This window comes from Lutjanus erythropterus, chromosome 21 (genome assembly GCF_056507025.1).
Source record: "Lutjanus erythropterus isolate fLutEry1 chromosome 21, fLutEry1.hap2, whole genome shotgun sequence".
Classification (NCBI taxonomy): domain Eukaryota; kingdom Metazoa; phylum Chordata; class Actinopteri; order Lutjaniformes; family Lutjanidae; genus Lutjanus; species Lutjanus erythropterus.
This window is the reverse complement of record NC_139337.1, coordinates 5,216,701-5,242,074: the sequence shown is the minus strand read 5'-3', so window position 1 is coordinate 5,242,074 and position 25,374 is coordinate 5,216,701.

Sequence of the window (25,374 nt, the reverse complement as noted above, 5' to 3'; positions counted from 1 at the left end):
TCATGTGATACACTGCATCTGGTCAACACTGTTGCCAGGTTTTGTTCAGTGGCCAGTGAGACACGGGCACGCATCTGTAAAATAAAACATCCAAGTCCAGATGTCTGATGTATACTGCACCGCAGGGCTTTTCCAATTTTTCTTTGACCTTGTTGTCACCTTTTTTAAAGCTGTGGCACATTTTTGCAGGAATTATGTAAATGAGAAGGTACCCTGTAGTGAGGACAAACATAGCTCACGGAAACCTTTGTGTTCCACTACTAAGTGAGGCAACACATCACAGCAAATCAGGTCTCCCACCGTGTATTTGACTTGCAGTGTGCTGGTTTGGAGGAAACGCAGCTTTAGATGTGATCTGTGACATAAAACAGCGGTTGTAGTTCTGTGACGTGGCTGTGCACTGGTTGATGTTGTGCTTGGGGAGGACTGGGAACTAGCACAGTTGGATGCTTGAAACACAAGTGAGTCTATATGGCAAATGTTGACAGATGTTTATCATCCTTATCTCTCCTGACTTGATTTATACACAGTTGGAAGATGTCCTCGGTTGAAGCTGCACTGACAGTGGAGCACTTTCAGGAGCTGCTGGTATATGCTGTTTATTCAGGAGAGAAGCATTAATGCAAGACGGGTTTGTATTCAACTCTCTCGTGATATTCCATTTAAAATAGTATCAAATGCTCACAGGGCTTGGTAAGTAGCTGTGGAAAAACAGCAGTTGTGGTTCAATTTCATTGGATTCTAATCATATTTGTTTTTGTGACAGACCTTGGGAACAGGAAAGGACCTAAATTCTCTAATTGGCAGAGCAGGTTGAACTATCACCAGCCTTTAAAATCTTACATTTTGTGGGGAAATCAGTTAATTCTAATGGCACTGCCACAAAATACACAGAGATGACAAACTGTTCTCATCCCAGCTTGTCATATATTGATGTTGTGTCTCAGACTCTCATACTGAAGCACAAGGAGCCTTTAGCAGCTGTATGAGACACTACCAGAAAATCTTTTTAACATCTGGTTAACAATGTGACAATGTTTGCATGGTTAACAATAACTACATTACCATACATACATCACGTGATGTCACTGAAGCAACTTGCGAGACGAAAGACACATGACAACAGTCATTGTGACGCCCATAATGAAAGTCACATGATGAAACTTTTGATAGAGACAGCTGAAGACATGACAGGAGACAGGGTAGAGAGAGAAGGGACAACACGCAGCAAATGGGCCACTGCAGTGGACTGCCAGCCTCGGGACATAGAGCGCATGCCCCACCAGCTGAGCCACAGGGACACCCTGGTATCCTACAACTTTGAGGAACGTTTTGCTTTCACATGGGTCACAAACCCTGGTGTCCTTGAGCTATCAATACAGCTGCAAATGGATGTCCATTGAAGCTCTGTGTATTTCTTTCTGTGCATCTGTATGAGTCACTGAGGAGCAGTGACAAAATGTTGGTATTTGACAAGTTAAGCATTAACTTAAACATGGATGAACTTTGGCATGTACATTGGCTCAACAGTGCAGATCATTGAACAACTGAAGAGATCAAAACAAAGCAATTGTAGCTTCTTAGCTGTGTCACTGAATCCACTTTTATTTTAGCTTCTAATGGAGTATAAACTGCTCCACAAAAGGGGAATATTTTTTTGAAAAGTTGTGAGACAGGAATTGATGGTTCTAGTATGTCTGTTGAATGCAATGTGAATTTACTGTCCCGTTAGCAACAGAGCTAACAAGCTCACTAGCTGGCAAGAAAGCTAGCTCGGTCTTACAGTTATCGGGACTGACAAGCACAAGCATGTTTCAAGCAGACCGCTGTCAAGATATAGAGAAACATATTTAAATAGGTAGATGTTTGTATTTGGTTCATCTGTCACAGAAAAAAAAGACCTAGGATGGAACCTTGAGGTACATCACATATAACTCTAGTAAGAGTAGTGGAGTTTTTAATATAAAGTACACAGTGACTTCTGTTGGACAAATATCAAATGCTGCACTACAATCAAGCAACAAGAGTGTAGGAGATTGGTCAACAGCTACCAAAAGATCGATGTTCACCTTGGACAAAATGGTTTCAGTGAAATGGGGTGCACAAAAATCAGATCAGAACTTTTTCAAGCACTTGTAATTACTGTAATTACTCATAATGTTAGAGAGTCAAGATTTGAGTTCTTCTTTCCGTTTAAATAATTGCTGTGTTACTGATTTTTGACCGGATTGTGGCACCAGATAAAAGGTTAAAAGCATCACAAAGTGACAGCAGTTCATCCTGAAGGAGACATAAATTCAATGGGAATCCATCTAATGGTTGTTGAGACACAAATTCTCACCTCAGGTAGGAACATGAATGACAAAATATACATCGTTGTTAAGATCTATCGGTCTAGACCAGACAGATAGAAAGATGGACAGACAGACTGACATTGCTATCTCTTGGGTCATACTGCTAGCATGGCTACAAATTATGTAAAAGAAAATGTCCACCTTCCTTTTGGCCATTTCTTTCCAAACAAAAGCTTGGCATCATGACAGAAACAGAAAGAAACTAAAATGTTTAGTCCATGGTTGGTTAGGGGGTTTGTGCACCCTAATGATTTCTGCCTGTAGAAATTATGGCAAGTCACATCATTCAGATGAAATATCTTCCCACGAGGTGGCTTTCCCTCCTGTGGTGATGACGTGTCAACCTGTTGAAAAGATGCTCCTACCAACAGAGGAGATGTTTCTTCCTGGAGAGATGACATTTTTAGCCAGCAGACAGCATGTTTCCACCTGTCAGTGTGACATTTCTGCCCATGGAGATAATTTTTACACCTGCAGTAATGACAGTAATTCTACCTTCACCAACTGCATTTTTACAATCAAAGTGAAATACAATGGTATTGGTTGTGATGGTGATGTTGAACCTGCAGGAATAAAGTTGACATTTCTGTCCATAAAGCTGATGCTCCTGTCTGCAGAAGTAACATTTTTACCTCCAGGGTTGATGTTTTATTCTGTGGTGATGTTTCTTCAATAAGAGGTGACCTTCCAACTTTCATCATGTGTACAGCGTACGTCTATCTTTCATCTATTCCTACATTTATGGCAGATAACTTTCTATAAACTAAGCAGACCTGCAAAAAGTCAGGTTATGACCTAAATATAATTATGCTCCATGAAAGAGTTGTATTAGACTGATTTTTATATTATCATTAAATCATATCACTCTTTGTTGAAAGGGTCACTGACAGTGCAAGCACCTAAAAAGAATTCACACTGAACTCTGCAGATCCATGAAGCTTTTTTGCCTCGTTTAGCCCACCATAAATTTGCTGTATGTTTGGATCTGAGTTGCTCTTTTTAACCTCTGTTGGCAGCAAAAAAAACCTCCAGCATACCAGACAGCAGGACAAAATAAAGCTACAGAGCGAAGATTGTTGAAAAGAGTGAAAATAGTTGAACATTTAACAAGCTTGGTCAGTGCTGCTTGCTTCAAACTCTGATCCCATAGGCACCCCTCTACCATCATGTTTTGTTGTGCTGTTGAAGTCAGGTTACGTACTATAAACAGTGAGAAAGTCCATTTATAAAGAAGGTGGGGTGGATAAATTGGGTCAAACAAACACGACTATTACCCAAGAGACAGAGCTTTGTGTCCTGTGTGGAGCCAATAGTCAACACTGACTTCTTTTTAACTTACTTAACGTACAAAAGTTATGTTAGATAGGTTATATAACTTATGTACCCTATATAAATTATGTTACGTACAAAAACCTATGAAACTAAGTTACTTAGTTACTAAAACCCAAACCACAGTCTTTTCCTAAACCTATCTGAGTTTTGTTACCTAAACATAACCAAGTACTTTTTATACTTTTATTTTGAACGTCTACCCTTACATTGCATATTGGCCCTGTGCATGCAAAACTGACACAGTTTGGAGCACAGGGCCACTGATCAACTGCCGTATTTGACAAGTTTGGAGTGAGATGTTGGTGTAGGCAATTTTCATTAGGATCTATGGATGGCAATGACCAGTGACCAATGACTGACCAGTCAACCAACAGACCAACTATTGGTTGACTGGTCAGTTAAAACTCAACAACTATTGAGATATATAACTATGACTAATTAAGGTGCCCATACAATGAATCCAAAAATTCATGACCTGACCACATGAGCTTTCATCTAGCACCATCAACAGGTCAAAATCTGAATTTGTCCAATACTTTGGTTCAGGACCAAATTCCTGCAGAACCAATAGCTGTACTTTATGTTCAGGGCTAATAGGCAAATGTTAGCACGCAAGCGAAACAAGTCTGTGTGAAGGAGAACGTTTTTTCCTCTAAACACATTGTACATGTTGGAAAACAGACACTGAAAACATGTGAAAAGACTGAGAACTTTGTAGTACTGAATTGTAGAGTCAGACCATTAAACTGTTCGCAGTTTCTGTGTTCAGGATATTTTGGGCAGACCTGAAACATGGCTTGCAGGAGCCATGGTCCCCCAGCACTATATAACCCCAAGAAGAACGACACCGCCCCCCTCAATTCACCCTCCCTAATGGTCAGTCACAAATGTACCTTAAGTGTCTCTCTCAGTCCAAATCAGCCCAACAATTCACTTCAGCTCACTTCAGTTCCAACAACCCGACACTGAAGAAAAAAACACCGTCCTGTCACTGTCCTCTGGCTTCTGGACAGAACGTCCAAGTTTCAGGTCACCATCAGTACAGCTGTGTGTCGCACAGTGCAATAAAAGCAGAGTCTACTACACTGCACTGCAGTAATCGCACCATTATGCAGACTTTATTGTAACATTAAAGTACCAGTACTTCAGAATCGAAGTTATAATTATCATAGGTCTACTTGAACAATTGTCTTTAACACTGCATTTTCACTTCAGTGACTCTGGTAAATTCAGGACTAACTGTTTGCTCTTCTTCTTTGTATTAACATTGCAAGATAAGCTGTCCAGATACCAGATAGATTTTAACAGCAGGTGTAAATAGGGTCATGTTAACAGGAGCAATATTGTGTGGGAAATACTGGAGCTGTTTAGCAGACACACTGTCGCTTTCAATATCTGTTAGAAATTTTGGCTGCTCTCACTGATTGTAATTGTGTATAGTTCGGATAGGAAAATGAACTTTAATTATTGTGATTATATGTATTTTTTGATGAATGATGTGTCCCTTCATACCAGATATGGGGTTTTGTTTATCTAATGTCTGTTTTAACTTATAATGTAAATAGACCCCGATCAGCCTATAGTCACAAAGGGAATCTGCAATATTTGCTGTCGAAATAATTATTTATTTGTAACTGATTCATTATATTATGTATTTTTCCTTTGTGGTTGTGGAGAAATGACCACTCCTGTCCCTTGTTCATTTTGTCAAACAACAGCTGAAAATAATACTTTCTCCATTGTAATATGTAGCAGCAGGTTAAGAAGGTTTCTCTCGTCACAAAATCTACATTTTCCTTTGGTCCCCTTACATAGTAAGTGCCTGAAAAATAGTTAATTCATTAGGTTGCGTGTAAAAACCATATAGCCTGTAAGGGCAGCAGTGATACTTTGAAACTGTTAAATCTCATGAGTCAATAGTCCCTCCAGAGTTTCAGTTTTGGGATTGTTGCAGCCTGAATGCCTGATTTCACAGCAGTTTTTCTAAAAAAAAATTGCATTGCATGTTGCAATGTTTTTAGGCTTTTCTTGCAATGAAATTGTATTTTTTTTTTGTGTGAAATTCATTAAAATCAAGGGCAACTTGTCCTGAATGTTCTAAGTCACCTTACCAAAAGACTCACGATTTCAAAATCTCTAACAAAATGTTTTATTTGTAGATGAATGCACCTGGGGTCTATTCGACACAAAAGCAAAAATCTTTTTGGAGCTCAAGACTGCAAAAAAGAGCACAACATTCTAAAATCAAAGTACACAGTCAATAACAATGACAAACCTTGTGTTCTTTTCAGTACCCCTATGAAATAAAAAAATTGAAATTTAGGGGTTTTTTTTGCAATTGCAACATTGCAACATGAACACAGACAGACATTCAATACACAGAATGTAAAACATGAAATGCTTATGTTACATTTCTGCATTAAAATGTCTAATAATGCAAGACATATCTTATATTATACATATATATTGTCAGGTCGTGTATGAGCGTCATCTCAAATGTTTCCACCAATGCTCAAAAGCAAAGAAATCCATCATTTGTTCAAGATAAAGATGTATTTCCTGCTAGCCGTTGTTTGATACCTGCTAGATGCTATAATTTCCTGGAAAACATGAGATACGTCGGATATGTTAGAAAGCAAATAAGGAAGTCAGTGAATGTGATTAAACAGAGTGAATAAAACTAAAATATACCATGAAATTCTGCCTGAGTCATGTCAGATAGATTTTCATTCGCTACGGTTGTTGTTTAAAAGTGGTGCAAACAACTCCCTTGACCAATTTAATGACAACATCAAACTTTTAAGCCTTTAGTTATTGTTTTAATGCGTGAGAGACCTCTGGTGGCAGAACTTACATTTAGTATGTTTATACCTTTTTCAGGCCATTGAATAGGATGAGCTTGTTACAAAACGGGGCAACGTTCATTAGAGTCATATTTTTGTCCACCTGATAAGTCCAATATTCACTGTCTTTTAGCTCTGTTTTTGGTCTCCACCAAATCTTGAGGGACATATCAGACTGTTTTGTTAAATGCTCCTCTATATTCACCGGCTAGACTCGATAATGGGGACATTGAAAGTAAACAAAAAAGTAAAGTTGAACACATAAATGGTGAACAACAGTTTAAGGGTCTAACTCCAAAATTTAGTACAGCATAGGTCTCAGTCTTTTCACATTTTCAGCAAATACTTTTCAACACATATAATGTGTTTAGGGGAAAAAAAAGTCCAAATTCCTTTTACACAGACTTTCATAAAAAACTGCACTAATTGTTAAACAGCACTGTAACTGAGTGTAATCCAGTTTTTTGCTGAGATATCCACACAATCTGACAACATTATTGGGTAAATACAAAAACAATCGGTAGATACACTGCTTTCACCAGCAATGAAACTCAATAGAAATGAAATGATAGAAATATCAGTTTACACACGTCCTCTCACACAAACACACCCACACACAATACCATCAAGGTCCAGCGATGGAAGAGAAGGAAACTCATTTCTCTCTGGCAAATATGAATTCTTCAATGTGTCACTCTGTCTTGTCAGCCGTCCAGCGCCTAGCATCTGCCGCCGTTGTTTACATTACTCATGTCTATCCTCCGTGACACACCAGCCCGAGTGAAATAGGGGACACCATTTACATAATGTGTCATCTCATCTCAGCACTAAGACAGTCATCGCCAATCTGGCAATCTGCATTTTATGAGATCCCTCTTCCCCTGGCTCCAGCAGGCCAACTGGCTGGGAGGTTCCCTGACACAGAAGAACACACACACACTACTGTACAACACAATGGTTCCCAACAACTACACTGAGCATCAGCTCATTTTTACATTCTCGAATGGAGCATTTAGCTGGAGGGAACGCTGGGACTCCATGGATGAATATATTAATGGCGTGACTTGAACTGAGCTTCATGACGTAAACTGATATTCCCGGGATAACGAGAGCTTCCCCTTTGTTCTTTGTCTTGTCTCTTACCAGCTCATTCGCCTATCTGATGAAGCACAAGCAGCTATGATGCAAAGTCTACCAGCTAGCATTAACTTCACAAGCAACAGAAGCAACAAAGCAAGTTAGGGTCAAACTTTTACAAGAAGAACAAAAGAGTGACCGATTTACTCCAACCTGCACCACTGGAACACTGCACAGCATCATTCAACATCAGACCCACAGGCGCCTGAGCAATGGAGCCCCAGATTATATGAATTTGCAGTTTTTGACATTTGACATAGTTTGGATCAAAAACATTTTGTAATCCTAATAAAATCAAACACCAGATGCTTTGTTACACGGAACTATCTGCCAAGTCGTCCTTTGAAGCCGTTTGGAAAAAGGCGGGCACCTTGCAGGTGATTGGATAAACCATCTGTCTATCACATCTAACACGCTGAGCTAACTTCACCCAATCAGATCAACCAGCGGAGCCAGTTGGTTAATCAAACTCCTGTCGAAGCCGGTCCGGAGAAGAGCAAACATATCTGTTCCTTTGAGAAAAACTTTCAGTGCTGTTCTTTGCTCTTGTTTCAATGAAGAAATACTCTCCAGTTGTGATATAACTGATGCTATCACAGTATCTATGCTAACCTCGCTGCCATTGTTTGATTGAGACGAGTCGCTTCAATGGACGCTTCTCACTGTCATTACACCTAAAGCCACACCCATACCTGCCAGTAGTTCCTCCTAGGAAGCTGTTTGGCTGCATCTTTGAGGCGGACACAAACAGATAACTTGTAGCCTGGCAAGATGGTTTCTCATGAATCCAGCTGTCTTGCAACGTACTCTATTTCCAGCATCAAACAGGAACCAGCACTTTATTTTAGTACGGCTGTAAAAAATCCTCAAACACTATCAGACACACAATAGATGGTTAACTAACACTGTTGTGAGTTGAGTGTTTAATTCAGCATGAAACTGATCCACAAACCAGCAACCTGCAGTATGTCATATGTCTTAAAGAGAGTTTGGCCTAATATTTTCCCTGGAGAGCGAAGGGAGCTTTAGTTATCTCACCCTGGTAAGGTGTATTTAGTTTTTACATTTTGTCACCACTACAGAAACAGAAAAAAAAACAAAAAAAAACACACTTGTCCTTACCTGGCACTTACCTTGCAACTCCACTTTTGACTATAACTAGGCGCCCATGATCGAAACCACAACTCGTCTTGCTTGGATCATCTATGAATGATAGGACTGCCATCTAACAAAGCAGGCAGGTAACTGGAAATACAAAATAAAGTAGTGTAATGAACATGGTTAACTTTTTCCTCTATGACTATGTTAACATGAATACATCAAAAGAAAGGACAAATCTAGTTTCAAACAAAAAAAAAAAAACGTGTTCTAGCTTCATTCATTCTTTTTTAGAAGTTCTTGAATGTTGGTTGGTTTCATCAAAAAAAAAAAAAAAAAAAAAAACACTTTTCAGACAAAAAACGGAAAAAACAGCATTTTGTGAAAGAGACATTTTTAGCAGAATATTGACTTCATGTTTTTATTTTTGTTTTTTTATCACTTCATATTACGTGTGTGACATCACTATCACCAGTGTGGTTAACATCAGGTATGTGTGTGTCCCCTGCCCGGGGGGCTCAGGGTGCGCTCTGACCTGGCTGTGGCGTGACTTCCAGGTGCTGTGGTGTGTGCAGCTTGGCCCTGATTCAGCAGCTGTGGAGGTCCAGGGGCTTTAGCGCTCTGTGGCCGGATCATGACCATGACCATGTTTTCATGCTAAACAACACCATCTTCTTCTGCTGCACAATTCTAATGGTTACAAATGTTTGTCAGATGATGCATCACAGTGTCCCCTACCATCTCGCACAATATCTCATCATTGGCAGGGAGGCGTTGTGTCTGAAACGACGAGATATCTCGTCAATAGCAGGGAGAATTAAGCACAGGACTGTGTATTGAATGTATTGATTTGTTTAATTCTCCATCTGACCTAACGTAATGTTATGCTTGACACAGATGCAGGGTTTTGCATGCAAACTAACCATTCTCTTTTCTACCTTGGCGCCGTTATCGCACATAGATAATGTACATACAAAAATATAATCCTCCTACACAAGCAGCTTATTAAGTCTGACTGAAAACAAGACGGTTTTTATGAATACATGATGAAGCCCGGTTATTGTCATCGGCTCAACATGACATGGCGTTAGCTAGACAGCTACTATTAGCAACATGCTCCCATTAACCCTTAAGTCTGAATGAAAACAACAAGCAGGGTAATGTCACCCGTCGGATAGCGGTCAGAAACAAACTAACAGTTAGAAACATCAAACTTTTGGTAGAATGCAGATTTGACTACCTGACAAGAGTTCCTAACACCACATGGCTGTGAATAAGTCACATTAAATACACACTAACATATATTTTATTTGTTCTATAGCTCTGCTGCACAGATCCTCAGGTCCAACTTGCATTGTCAACAGTCCAAAATATAAAAAAGGATGCAACATGCAACACATAATTTGCAGAAATTGACACGTTTTATTTTGCTATCTACAGTTACAGTTACATTATTAAGTGTGTACTTTGATCTGTCCTTAAATGCAACAAACAGGTGAAGAGAAAACTCAAAACTCCCACTTCACATGTTTTGTTGCTTACACACTTGATGTTCACGCACGTGGAACATATGGATGGAGATCAAAGAAACATACACACATTTTCTCTGGTGTACACACACATACACACACACAGTTTGTCTATCACCTGCACACACACTTCCTTTTGTTCCTTAGTTAAGTTCTTTCAGTTAGATTACAGTGTGTTTTACTTTATCATCCATTAAATGAATGCTTTTGAAGATGCATGCTGGTCCATTTAATGCTGAACAAGAGTGAGAACTGCCAACCTCCACTATTCACAACTCCAAAAAGCCTTCAACATTCATTAGCTATTGATATGGTAATTTTGGTTGTAGTTAAAGTTAATTATTAAATTGATAGTTTAGTATATTTGATGAAACTTAATTAATTAATGAGCAGTTTCCCTTTTCAATGGGTGATGCCCTTAGGTGAATATAACACAAGTTAAATTGTAGTTTCTAATATAAAAACCAATGCCATTAAAGCCATTTTCCCTACATAGCTGAGTGGCTAAGACTGCTTCAAGACAATGAGTTCCATTTCTTGTATGAAAGAATTCAAGCACGTATAACTGAAGGGTGTGAAGATCTGGGTTGAGTTGCCCTGACATTGTTCTATGGCCAGATCATGATCTCATGCTATAGAAAGACATGCAGTCAAAGACCAACTGCTCCTAGATAGTTAGTAAGCTAGTTAATGCAGCAAGTTAATGTTTTCCTGTGTTGGTTTTAGGCTGTAAAAACATGAAAAAGCCCTATCTAAAGCCAGTGTTTGGTTTGTCCATTCAATGCATGTGCAATTTGTTGGCCTCCACGGAAAAGGACACTCCATCTGTAAATATAGAAAATAATTCCATGTGAATGAAAACCTAATAATGAATGTATTATATTTAGTTTCTGCCAGTCTTACACACTGGACCTGTAACAGGCAGGGGGCCATGTAAGTAACTGAAAGGTGAAGGGGCAAGTGTCTGTTGACAACAACCCTGTCATGAAAAATGCCACTTTGTGAAATAATTTAAGGAAATAATTAAAACTCAACTTTTATTTCAAATGATAGATTAATTTATATATTTTACACAGTTTATTTATATGTACGGAAGCTGATAATGGCCGTATTTTTTTTCCTTTCTTTTTTTAATGCTGTTATCTTAGATCTTACATCTATAATTTTGTTATCTCACGACAACAAAGCATTTTTTTTTTTGCAATGAGTTAATGATTTAATTGTCTGAATATAAAAGAGCTTCTTTTCTCAAAAGTAACAAGTTAACTTTAACCTGTTAACATGAGAAGTCAAGCTTTGTTATCTCAAGATGACAAACTAATTATCCGTTATCACAAGAGAACAAGCTTTGTTATCTCGAGATAACAAAATCATTACCCATTAGCAAGAGAAAACTAGCTTTGTTATCTCGAGATAACGAAATCATTATCCGTTATCACAAGAGAACAAGCTTTGTTATCTTGAGACAACGAAATTGTTAACCTGTTACAACAAGAAAACAAGCTTTGTTACTTTGAGATAACAAAATTATTACCGATTAGTACGAGAAAACTAGCTTTGTTATCTCGAGATAACGAAATCATTATCTGTTATCACAAGAGAACAAGCTTTGTTACCTCAGGATTACAAACCAATTACCTGTTATCAAAGGAAAAAAAGCACTGTTATCTCGAGATAATGCTTTGAGATAACAGAATCATTACCAGTTATCACAAGAAAACAAGGTTGGTTATCTTAAGATAATGAAATGAAATTAAATTAACCTGTCATCATGAGAAAATAAGCTTTGTTATATGGAGACAGCGAGATCATTAACCTGTTATGCTGTTAACCTGTTACTGTTATCAGCTTCCAAACATATGATTGTTTCTTTGCTAACTGTGTTTTTATTTAATATTGAACACTTTGGGGCTCCATACTTGGCAGCCTGTGTGGTGAGTTAATCAATGAATATGTGTCTGGTCTGCACTGAGAGCTGCCAGCGGAGGTGGTTCAGACACCTGGTAAAGGTTCCCATGGGTGTCTCACTGTGGAGGTGTTCCAGGCACGACTAGCTGACCTCGGGGCAGACCCAGGACACGGTGCAGGGATTACACTTGGTCTGGGAGCGCGTGGGGATTCTCCAGGAGGAATCTGTAAATGTTGAGGAAAAGAGCATTAGAGCTTCTCTCTTGGTGCCGTTTCCACTTTGTCTCCGATCAGAATGGATGGATGAATGTGTCACGGCAAACACTTGGCTTCAGACTGCACATATGTTGATTGCTTCACTTGTAAATGCAGTGCTTAGTCAGACTAATACACTCATCTTTTGCTCATTAAAAAAAGGGGATAATGTGATGGAAGATAAAAATGGATGATGCCGTACGGAGGATGTAGTTAAAGTTAACAGCACTCGGTGGGAAATGAAATGTGTGTGTCTCTCCAGGCGCTGTTGTGTTTTCTCTGTCTGACACTGACATTGTGCACTGCAGTTTAAGCAGAGACCTTGGAGCGCCCAGGGCAGCGCCCCAAAACACAAGACACATAGCTTTGAGGAGTCGCGCGGCTGCCGCCAACCAAGCATTCAAAACAACAGAAGACGACTCAGATGTGTTCACACACAGATCTCATGTCAACACAGACACACGGACGCTAAACGAGCTGATTAACAGCTGATCCGTGCATACTGTACAGCTTCAAACTGTTCATGACATTTCCTCAAGCAGTTGTTCTGTAATTATGGTTTGTTTAGAGTGCACATATGGTGCCATACCATGTGTGAATAATGAACATTTCAAGCTCCAGCATGAATTCTGCATCTAGTTGCACAAATTGTTCTTGGAAAGGCTTTATTAGAGCTAATGTTTTGATAATCTTTATTCTTCTGGGCTTTACAATATCTACACCACAGTAATCAACAATAATATGAATGATATGTGGTTAAATACTGGTGCACATGTCTTCAATCCAGCCTGTTCTCAATCCCAACCAGTCAAACATACTGCAGCATCTTGGTCATGCTTCAGACTATGGCACTGTTGGCACCCTTATAGCGCCATCTCTATAGGATCTTTTGATGTGCTGTTGAAGTCAGGTGATGTAGTATAAAGAGTCCACATGTGAAGGTGAGATGGACGGACGGCTCAAACAAAACTTTGACCCAGAAGTGGGGCTGAGTGTCTTAAAAAATTATGGGCTGATGATGACCGCTTGGAAAATTTTAACTTCACACCCAATCCTATTATGTACCTAAGTAATATTATATACGTTAACATACTTACATCATATACGCTACCTTACGTAAGTTGCGTTACATATGGATGTATGTACTTATGTGACTAATGCACTTATTTTAACCCACACTGCAATCTTTTCCTCAATGTAGCCAAGTAGTTTTTGTGCATTTATTTTGAGAGTCTACCCAAATGTTGAGTATTTATTATTGCTAACTTGAATTGATGCCAGAGATGTACCTAACAGTGATGTTTCTGGCGATTAATTTCCCTTTCAATTTAATGCAAAAAGTTAATATCGACTATCATTTATTCATTTGTAATGTTAAACTGTCCAAAAAAATACTGTGTATTAAGAGCCATTTGAAGCCATTAGTCACAGTCTATTATAGCCAAATTGCACTTTAAATGTTGTTGAAATGTGTGCCAATGTGCAACACAAACATTACATATTAACCTACAAAACATGACAACAATTCACTAACTTCTTCAATTTTTCAGACTGAAGAGGATCACAATGTCTGCAGGTAAACAACCTGGAGCTGATGTTAGCTGTCAGCCTGCTAACACAGTGTGGCTAACGTTAGCCACATGGTAGCTACTCTGCTTGCAGGTTAATGTTTGTGTCTGTGCTAAATGTGCTGAATGTTGCTCTAGTGATTATATACCAGTTTATTCTGTCACAGCCTACATTCAACATTATTTCCATTTCCTAGATTGAAACGCTGTCAAACTGCGCTGGTTTTATGAGCTGTCATCTGTTTGACTTTGCTGATATAAACATTTGCGGTTGCCTGGCCCATTGGGACATACGCACTTACATCATATGGCGAGAGGGGCTGCTGTCTGATGAGGCCTCAGCCCCGACTAGTGACAGGCAGCTGCATAACAACTTAGAGGCAACAGTTAAGGGGATTGGGTATGAATGAAATATTGATGAACAGTTTAAACAACTAGTATAGAAGTACTAGTATGGTGCTGACTAGCGAGGGTAGCGACATTTAATCGTGTAGTTGACTAATCGCACACATCCCTAATATCTACAAGGTCATTGTTTGTGTAGAGCCACTAGATACAAAAATGATCAAATGAAGGTATCTTTTGACCGAAGAAGTTTCCATAACTACTTGGTTCTGGTGAGAATGTGACAATATGGTAAATTATGTTTATTCCTTAAAAGTATTCAGAACGGTTACATAGCCCAACCCAGGAGGCAGGGGTTTGTGTAATATGAAACCAAAATTCAACCTTCCTCTTTCATGTACCTAAGTTACATTATGTACATTAACATACCAAAGTTACATTATATAAAACTTATCTAAGTTATGTTACATGTTAACTTTAAATTGTGTTACTTGTTCATGTATGTTACATTTGTCATATTAAATTACACAAGTTACTTTATGTACGTTATCTCACATAAGTTCATACCAAGTAGTTTTCTTGCCTAAACGTCACCAAGTAGTTTTTGTGCACTTTATTCTTAAAGACTAGCCAGATGTTGAATATTTATTATTGCTAATTTGCCAATGTGCAAAACTGATGCCACAGAGTCACCTACAGGGTCATAGTCTGTGTAGGGTCACTGACCAAACTGCTGTATTTGACAAGTTGGGAGTGAGAATGTGTTCCTTCAATCACAATTAAAATTCTCTCTTTGTGCAGAATATGCTTGAGGGGTATCAAACCCTCTTGGATTATGACAAAGCATTTTCCCCTTTCCTCGCAGTCTGAGATAACCACTTCCCTTACAATGCAGTCCTTATTACTGCTGACTCCCTCTGTTGTGTTAGAGACATGTGCTTCCTCCAATACACAATGAGTCACCATCTGCTTGATTTCACCTGCCAGTGAGGAGCATCAATAAGGGCATAATGTATGTGCAAAGGTGTCTGACCAACCAGTAGGAGTCACCGGAGAAGTGACGAGAGCACGATCCCCCACTGGCTCCCCACTTGCAGACGCTGACAGTTTTGTTTGTCGGGTTCACAAACTGGAAGCAACAGCCCACGGTGGTGAATGCTAAAAACTCTGGCACACTGACACAAGAGGAGATGTGAGCTGTATAAACATTTAAAGGTTCTGTAGCTTTTACGGATGGTAGACTCCAGCAGTACATCAGCAGGACCTCTGAACTTGAGAAAATCCCCTTAAGACTTCTCACATTCAATGTTTTAAACATGATACAGTGACAAACAGTCCCCCTAATTAACACCTGGGAGTTTTTGCTGGGGGTTATTTTATGTTCACTCGTACTGGCAGGTTTCAGTGTTAAAAGCAACACATAAAATATGGCTGAAAATGAACTGGCAGCAGATGTTGGATTGGTGCTGCTGAAACTGCTGACATCCTGGTAATGCAGGCGAAATAATACATTATGAACAGAGGTGGCAAAAGTACACACAATCTGCTCTAAACTAGAAGTACAGATACTTGTGTTAAAAGCAGAAGTATGGATTCATCATCAAGTAAAAGTGAAGGACATTTCTATTGACTGTTTCTGTGCAGAGCTAACTGAACCTCACCTTTTCTCCATAAATGAAGTTCCCTCTCTCTTTCATCTTATCACGTCTTTTATATTGTTTTTTCGTCTTTTTAAATCTTTAACATAATTTTTTTTTATGGTTGTTACATCATTTTGGTCTTAATACATCTCTTTTATCTTCTTTTGTCTTTTGGTCCTGTTACGTCTTTTTTGTCATTTTTCATCTTATTCAGTCTTTTTTTTTTTTGTTTTGCCTTTTTCATCTTGTTACATAATATTTGGTCCTGTTAAATCATTTTCATGTTTTCTTGTCCTTTTTTTGTTGTTATATCATCATCATTTTGTTCTGTCTTTTTTTAGTCTTGTTATGTCTTTTTCGTTTATGACTTATGTAATTTTTGGTCTTGTGTCTTTATTGTCTTGTTCCATCTTTTTAATTTTGTTCCATCTTTTTCCCCTTTTTTTAAGTCACTTTTGCTCTTTTTAAATCTTTTATGTCATTTTTCCATCTAGTTACATTGTTGTTTTGTTACATCATTTATGGTCTTATTGCATCTTTTTCATTTTGTTATGCCTTTTACGTCATTCTTGGTCTTGTTGTGTCTTTTCTGCCTTGTTATGTCACTTTTATTTTCTTTGGTCTTTTATTTAATTTTGTTTAGCAATGTCTTTTATTGTCTTGTTACATCATTTTTGGTCTTTTTACATCTTTTTTAGTTTTGTTACATCTTTTTGTCTTGTTATGTCTTTTTGGTTGTATTAGATCTTTACACACTGATGGACACACTATTTTTTACATGTAATTATCTCATCCACTTAGGCTGTAATCAGTCTGGATGTTGGGAAGGTGGTGTGCAATGACAAAAAATAAAACTTTCCAATAATTCCTCATTTTTGAAAATGTAAGGAGTATAAAGTTCAGACATTTGGGTAAAATGTATGAAGTAAAAGTAAAAAGTTGTCAGTACATGTTTAAGTACAGCTACCTGAAAACTCTCCTTAAGTACCTGCACTTACTTACTCCCCATGTCTGATTATGAACTCTTTGGTTCTGTCTGTATTTGAAACTCCTCATTTATGTCTTGCCCTTATTCATTCGATGAATACACAGTCAGCTCTTGTCTCAATAGCCCTGAAATCTCAATAAAATGTAATAAATCTGTCTGGATATCTGTTTATCTGCTGCTATTCTACAAATAATCTCAATGTAAGCTGTGAATCTTCCAGAAGAGTTCAGCACTGTCTGAAAAGCACACAAGGTCAGTTAACTGTTAAACAACAGTGCCATGTTGGATGATTTAAATAATAAATGAAGGTATTCATGTTGTGCCAGCTGTGCGTAGTATTAGTGTTGGAGAGTTGTGTGTATGTGTGTGCCACAGAGTTGGTCTGAGCAGGGGGAAACACAAGTGAAAGTAAATTAAAAAAATGGAGGGACCTTCTGCCCTGCAATCTGTATGTGTCACTGCATTTTTATCCATTCATTTATTTATTTTTATGATTTGTTACGTTCCTTGTTGTGTACCCCTATAGTTTTTGCCTGAACTGACCAACAGCAGCTCAGAGCATATTTGATTATCCCACTGGTCAAGTCTGACATCACCGTGTCAGTGGAATTGATTTGAGATAATAAAAGTTTCAGCACTTTGGGTCTTCTTCTATGGAGTCTACTATGTTGTACTGCCATGTTTCTCAGAACGAACAAAACAAACACTGGCTCTAAAGAGGGCCTTTCATGGTTTTCACTGCCACCGTAGCTCCTCCTACACATGTAGAAAGGGAAGGCAAAATATATGCAATCTGCCACTAAATCCTACACACTGGTTCTCAATAACAGAAGTGAAATACAATGCATGCACTATGTATTTCTATGTTATGTGTGCATTTACTGTATCATAATGAAATGAAAAACATGTTGATAATACGTAACATTTCTGCATTAAATGCACTTCATATATATAATATATATAATGTATGTTAAGTTGTGTACTTGCAGCAGTCCAACAATAGTCAAACCCAAAGAAATCTGTAATTATGTAAGGTAACGTTGCTACTTTCTATAACTTACAAGAAAACACAGTTTATGTCAGATATGTCAGAGTATTTTTTTATACATTGTGGTGGTTCAACACTTCCATGATCTCATGCTACTTTGTAATGTCATTAAAATGTTTTTGTTATTTTTTTAATGCAAGAGAGAAAACTGGCATATTATGCATTTAAAGCTAGCTTTTAATCTTCAATAAATGAATGAACAGTTTGTCATTATGATGTAAATTTTCCATGCCACAATAAAAAATATCTCAATACAGAGAAAACAAAGTTAATACCTGTAGAATCAACCTGCCAGTAAATACAGAATAATTTCATTACTTTTCTGGAGAAATTCACTTTCTGTGATGGAGACACATTGTCAAAATGAAAAACTATCAACTGTCCAGATATTTCATTTGTTTGCAAGTTTTTTTTTGTTTTTTCTTCTGCACACCACATTTCCTACTTGCCACATTCTGGTGCAATGACACCACAGAGACACAAATAAACAAATCTGTACCCAACTACTGGAAACTACTTAGCATCCGTTTTGGTGGATATATAAAAAAAATATGCATTTGGTCTCATGAGGGAAATATGCACAGTATCTTTCAGCACAAAACTGTGCTATTCATGTAGATTTTTTATTTGAAAATCTCAAGCTTAACTTTGATGGGATCACACCATGCGGCAACTTCTGGGGATAAAAAAATGAAGCTCATGCACCAAAAACTGCAGTTTTTTGATTGGCCACTTGAGGCAGGGTTAGGTCAAACCCCATAGAGCTCCATATTAAAATACCAAACTTTACAGCAGAAATAAACATGTTTACAACCTAGTAAAAAAAAAAAAAAGGGGGGGGGGGGGGGGGGGGGTGCTGGGGGGGTGGGTGTTCAGTCCCTTAAGCTGACTCTCCTGTTCATGACAACTGTACAGGGGGTGAATTTCTATATAACTTTCCCATTAAAATATTTTAAGGCTTAAAGTTCTGTATAATTAAGGGCATGGCTGCTGTCACAGATGGCTAGCCACTAGGTAGCCACTTCATTTGGCCGGCTCCGTACCCACTCTCCAACTCTTTGCCCATTTTTGGATTAGCCAAGTCAGGAACTGCCATGATGGCGACAGCCAGAGCCATCACACTGAGAGCCTCTCAGTGGCTCTTCAGAAACCTAAGGGGGACGTCACAGAGGCTACATCAACCATTTATTATACTGCTGACCCACGAGTACTCAGCAGTCAATACTGGGCTATCACGCTACATCAACCACATGTGGTTCTGGTCATTTTCAAACTACAAAAACAGAATAGAACAATTACTTTAAAGGTCTTTTACCATAATATTACTGCACATTTGCTTTTTGAACATGTTTAAGAACAGTTCCAAGAGGCGACTTGCATCTTTGAGCGTCAATCAAAGAGTGGAACTGTCTGTACCCATTCTTTCACAGAGTGAGTGCTTGTTTACCATAAAGCATTTAACTTCATGGTTGTTGATTTTTAAACAACTACCTGCACTGTAAAAATGGAAAAAGCTGAGAAAACTCAAAATTTCAAGTAAATGGACTGAGCCAAACTCAAATTCTTAAGCTTTGGAAAAGTTTTACCAACTACTGATGTTTTGTTGACATAATTTACTTTTCTTCTTTAGATAAAGTTATAGCTTTGAATTTTTGAAGCTCAAAATATTTGATTGAAAATACAGTAAATTTATTAAAATGAAAGTAAATTTTAATGTTTTTGATTAAAAGTATTCAATTTTTTAGTGACTAAAAGTAGACAAATTAGGTTTGTAGCCCACTGTGACTATTTTTTTTAGTTTTTATTTTTAATGTGTATAAAATTCAAAGATTAAATTTTATTAAAGAGGAAAAGTAAATGATCTCAACCAAATAAGCACTACTTTTTAAAGGTTATTTCAAAACTTAATAGTTTGAGTTGGGCTCAAAATTCATCTCAAATGATCTCAACTTTTTGTGATACAAATATTAAAAAATTGGAAAAAAATAGGTTTTTACCTGCAAATCAGAAGTAACTTGTTGGCTGCATGTATCATTATCAAGGACAGAAGTATCAACAATAAAATGCACTTTATCTAGGTCAAATTATATAAAACATATTCTTAAAAATACCGTTTAAAGATTGATTATACCAGAGCCTTAATTTACACACACACACACACACAAAGTGAAAATATAATATAATCCGCAGCTGGTAAAAATTCCTAGAGAGCCTACAGACCCTCCAGCAGCCACAGTGGGCCAGTCACAGTACCAACATGGGCCACTTTAAACATCTGCATTGTGAATGAGGAGGGATTTTAACAGTAGCCAAATGTCCCTCATCCCTCCAGATGAGTCCATTCATGACTCCATCTATGCAGTTTCCACGCTACTAGTTACGCAAAAACAAATAAAGTCCATCCCCTGTGCCTCAAACAAAGTGATGATTACATTGTGGCTTTGACATTTGAGGCAGCCCCTTGCCAAGTCGGCCCAAAACTCATTGCTCACCCTGTTCATTACCTCCCATAATGACCCTATTCAGAGACAGCGGGGCCCAGCCTCGGCCCAGGGACCCGGCAATAATCCCCTGCATTAATTAGATGACCCCCGGAGACGGCTGCCTCTGCATTGGTGTGCACAATGACAGGCTCTCTGCTTATTGTTTATGGCTGGCTGTAAAGTGTCCAGCAGTGGAAGAGATGGGGGAGATCAGGGAGAGGAAGAGAGTTAGTGGGCGGCGGTGGTCGGCAGGGGGCCAATCAGGCCAGAGTGAGCTGCAGTGATGTAGAAACATCATTTTTTTCTGTCACAGTGTTAGTTGCAGAAGTTTTGTTGGATTTGCTCTTTAAATACAATACTTTATCACATTTTCTTAGAAAAAAAATCTAATTTGTGCATTACAGTTTGACTAATGCTGGTTCTCACTACATGATTTCATTATTGACTCAGGCTTTGCTGACACAACACAAACTGAATGTGGAGCTATTCATGATCTGCATTTAGTGAACATGCAATCTTGTAACCCAAAGTGAATTATCACAAGACTCTGCAGTAACCCTCAGCCTGCAACTTTATCGATTTGCTTCAGTATTACTGCTACTGGTTTGTTACACAGAATCATCTGAGAAGACGTCCTGAGACACTGTTTGGAAAAGGGCAGGCACTTTCAAAAGGTATTTAGATGAACCGTCTTTATGGTCACAAGCCAGCTTCAACCAATCAGATCAACTGCAGTCAAGAGAACAGCAAAATCATCTTTTCTATCAAAGCCTTCAATGACGTTCATCACACTTCCTTCAGTGAAGAAATACAGCCCAGTGCTGATACAGCTGCTGCTACAGCAGCATTTATGCTAACCTCTATAGGAGCTGCCATTTGGGTTTTTTTTAAAAAAGGCTGATTCTTGTTGTCTTAACACCAAAACCAAGCAATCCACCATCAAGATGGTGTCAAAGGCTTCAGATGCCCCTGGCCCAAGGGGGCCTATGCAAAGGTCTATGGTTGACCCCTAAATGGGATCAAGTAAATCAATACACTTATTGACTGACGATTCAATTTATACAGCCGGTTTGTCTGGAACCTCGATTTCCAAGTCATTATCAATGCAGGCAGTCCAAAATGCCTCTAAACACACCCACTACAACCAACCAGAGCAACAACAATGTGTGAAATAGCAATGCTTGGTCAGTTTAAAAGCAGTGTGCAGAACAGCAGCTGCCTGGCTATGTCCTTTCTCATATGAATTGTGTTTCTGAAAACATTTTAGGTGAGAAATAGGGAAAGTAACAACATAATCTTGAGCAATATTTGATGGCTTGACAGTTTTATCTGAATTTTGGAAGCCTTTATTTGACAGACACAAAATGACCACTGTCTGGTCACAATCTTTCTTGCATAACAGCGAAACGGTACAATATAATGTTTCTGAAAAAAACTGTAGGCAGGTAATAGAATCTTGATTCATATTTGATCAGCACACTTTGACTTTCAACTGAGTTTCGAGAGCCTGAAATGGACTTACTGACAGGAAGCAATTGTATAGACCTACAACCTGAGATACATAACTTTTCTGACTTGACAAATCTGGACCGTTGACGCTCCTCTGTCGATCATCACATGACAACCTGCCCCATATTAAATATACAACTTGTAGAGGTACTCGTCAAACCACTGTAGTTGAACCTCAAACGCACAACTTAAAGCCTGGCAAGATGGATTTTTGCGTTATCTTGCAAATCTAGCTGCCTCGCCAGGCAACAGTTCAGCAGCCAGTTCATTACAACATTCCACATTTTTAACCGAATTAGTTACATGACAGACAGAAACCTGACAAAAATACAATTCTGCAAGAATACTGCATGTTAATACAATGGATTGTTTTTTTTTTCAAAGCATACTGAAACATGCTGTCTGTAAATGTAAGAAAAACAGATTCCTTTGATATATCACAAAATGTTTAGCGCAAATTTAAACATTTACTTTTAAGGGCTAAATCATGTAAAACACTGATTTAGTCTTTTAAGGAAAGAAAGAGGGGGAAAATAAATGGATTATAGCCTTGGGGCTCCCAAAAAATAACACTGAACTGATATGGAAAAACCACAAACTGTATAAATCTGATTACTTGTCTTTCTGGCCTTGAGATCTGGATTTGGAACCATCTCTAATACCTAACATCCTTGGAGAAAGGAATATAAGAGCATAGAAAATGGTAATTGGCCTCATTGACCAGCTTTAGTTGAAAAAAGTGCCTGAGGAGAAAATGGATGCAAGATCTCTAAAACATGCATAACCCTTTTATTTTTGTGTGCGCCCTAAAGCAAAGAATGCCAAAATGTTTGTAGAGAAAGTCCAAATAGGTTTTAGGATTAAATGTGATAACACAGTATATGCACATAGAGCTGAATGATGCCCATTTAGTTCAAATTGTGATGCTGTAGACAGATTTCCCTTTAAGAAAACATTTAAGGATCTATGCACAGTAGAGAAACCACTGCCAAAGGAAATTGCAAGTAAAATTACTGTTAAGAGGTGAAAATGTGTATGGCACCTGGCCTCTCATTTCCCAAACTCTTTTATAGGAAACATGACGCATTGAATTCCATCTAGTAGCAGCGACAATGCAAACCCAGACAAACTAAAACTTAGCTCTTGCTGGTGAGTGAGAAATTGTGTGTGTGTGTCCAAAACCATTAACGGCCAGTGAGGAAGACTCGCCACGCTGGTAATGTTAACTTGCAGGAAATGCCTGATGTTTTAAGAGCGCAGAAGCCTTTTCAATCTGGATATTAGTGTCTCATCATCACATTCAGACACCAGATATATACCAGATCTCTTCTGTCTAGCAGGAAAGTCCATGTAGGACAGGGGAACAGGGTGAAAAGATGCAGGACTTTCACGCAGGAGACGGGGATTGAAACCAAAATCAGGTTTGACTTATTTACAGTTTCAATTTACTTAATAATCTGCAGCATTTTCCAAAAGAAAACATTGTACAGACTCATTTCACACAGTCACACAAATTAAATCTTAACTTATGAGCTACTAGAAGTGCATGGTGGTGTCTGTATCTAACTCTGCCTTAGGGGTGGGCGATATACCGAATATACTCGATATATCGCGGCTTGCTCCATGTGAGATGTATGAAATTACTATATCGCGACCAACGAGTACAAATTGTCACATAAATATTTTAAGAAGTCGGTATGTAATTGTCTTTGGAGTTTTGCTTCTTTCACTCTCTCCTGGTGCTCCTCTCACAGCAAGCAGCACACTCCCCTGCCCATCCAGAAAACTCTCCTGCGCACATGCAAGTTTTTGTATCAGGAGAGGAGGGAAGAGAGTATGGAGAGAGCAGAAGAGCCCAGGCAAGTTTACGAGTTACGAGTAAGAGACGTTAATTGAAGATGGAGACGGACGACTTTGTTCCGAAGAAACGCAGCACTGGCTCTGTCATCTGGCAGTGGTTCGGGTTTCGCAAGGAAGACGTTGAACAAAATACAGTTATCTGCAAAATATGCCGCAAAACCGTTGCCACCAAAGGTAGCAGTACCACGAATTTCAACACCTGAAATGCCATCCACTACAAAACAAGAATGCCTAAAACTCTGCATGTCCACATCTCCTCCTACACCACATAAAACGTCAAAGGAACCAGCACCGAAGCAAATGGCTTGTGTTTTTGGCACAAAACCTCTAGATAACTGTTACTACTGATTGGCTGTCTCAAACACAAACAAACCATAAATACACACGTTCCCACTCCTACTGTTATGTGACTGTTATTGTTTAGAGGGGTTTTCACAGTCACAGCCTGGACTTCTGCCTCTGTGGTTTGCTCACAATGCTAATTTTACCTTTGTAAAATGATCAGTTGTTACAAACATGATCAAGCAGAAAAAGTGCACTTTAATATATATAGTTTTGAAATGTCTTTCTCAGGGATTCTTGTTGAATGCATTTTTTGTTGTTGCTTTGAGCTCTGTTTTTATTAAGGGTCTTTGAGAACTAGGCCACAGTATAAAGGCCTACCATGCCATTATTTATTTTTATTTGTTAAAAGCTTGTGAGTGCAGCAGCCTGGTTTGAAATAAAAGGTTTGCTTAACTTAACTTGATTGTGATTTTCCCCTTTTTGCATGCAAATTAAAAAAAAAACTTGAATAGAAGGGTCTGCTTGAATCATTATACTGGTGTCATTTTATGCATCAAAGGGTTGAACTTAACATTTATACAGTGATTTAGAGAAGAAATCAAAATATCGAGATATATATTGTGTATTGCGATATAGCCTGAAAATATCGAGATATTGGATTTTGACCATATCGTGCAGCCCTACTCTGCCTATATTTCCTTATTTTTTTATCACTGCTTTGATGCACAGGATGTTTAACTAACCCAACAATGTTGGTATTTGACATCCCGATGTGTTTAGGAACAGCTCGGACAAATCCTACTGACTCTACCCTTAAGTTACGGTAAAATACGTTACTTAACATAATGTAACATACTTTAACCCATATCATGATATTTCCGCAATCTCACCAAATTTTGTTGACTTATCCTGACTAAACTATTACAGTTTTACTTCCCTAACAATGTTTAAATCATATGACCAGCAGCACATAAGTTATGTAAATTAAGTAACTTTATTTACTTATCCTGACCCACGTTACGTCACTGTTACCCAAATCATGATCTTTTCCTTCACCTCAACAAGTAGTTTTGGTGCCTAAACTTAACCAAACTGTGACTGTTCCTTACTTATGGTCGAGCACACCAGTTCCTGGTACTGTCCAACAGTCTTATGTCATTTTGGGAATCATTTGCAACTGACCTATTTTGTC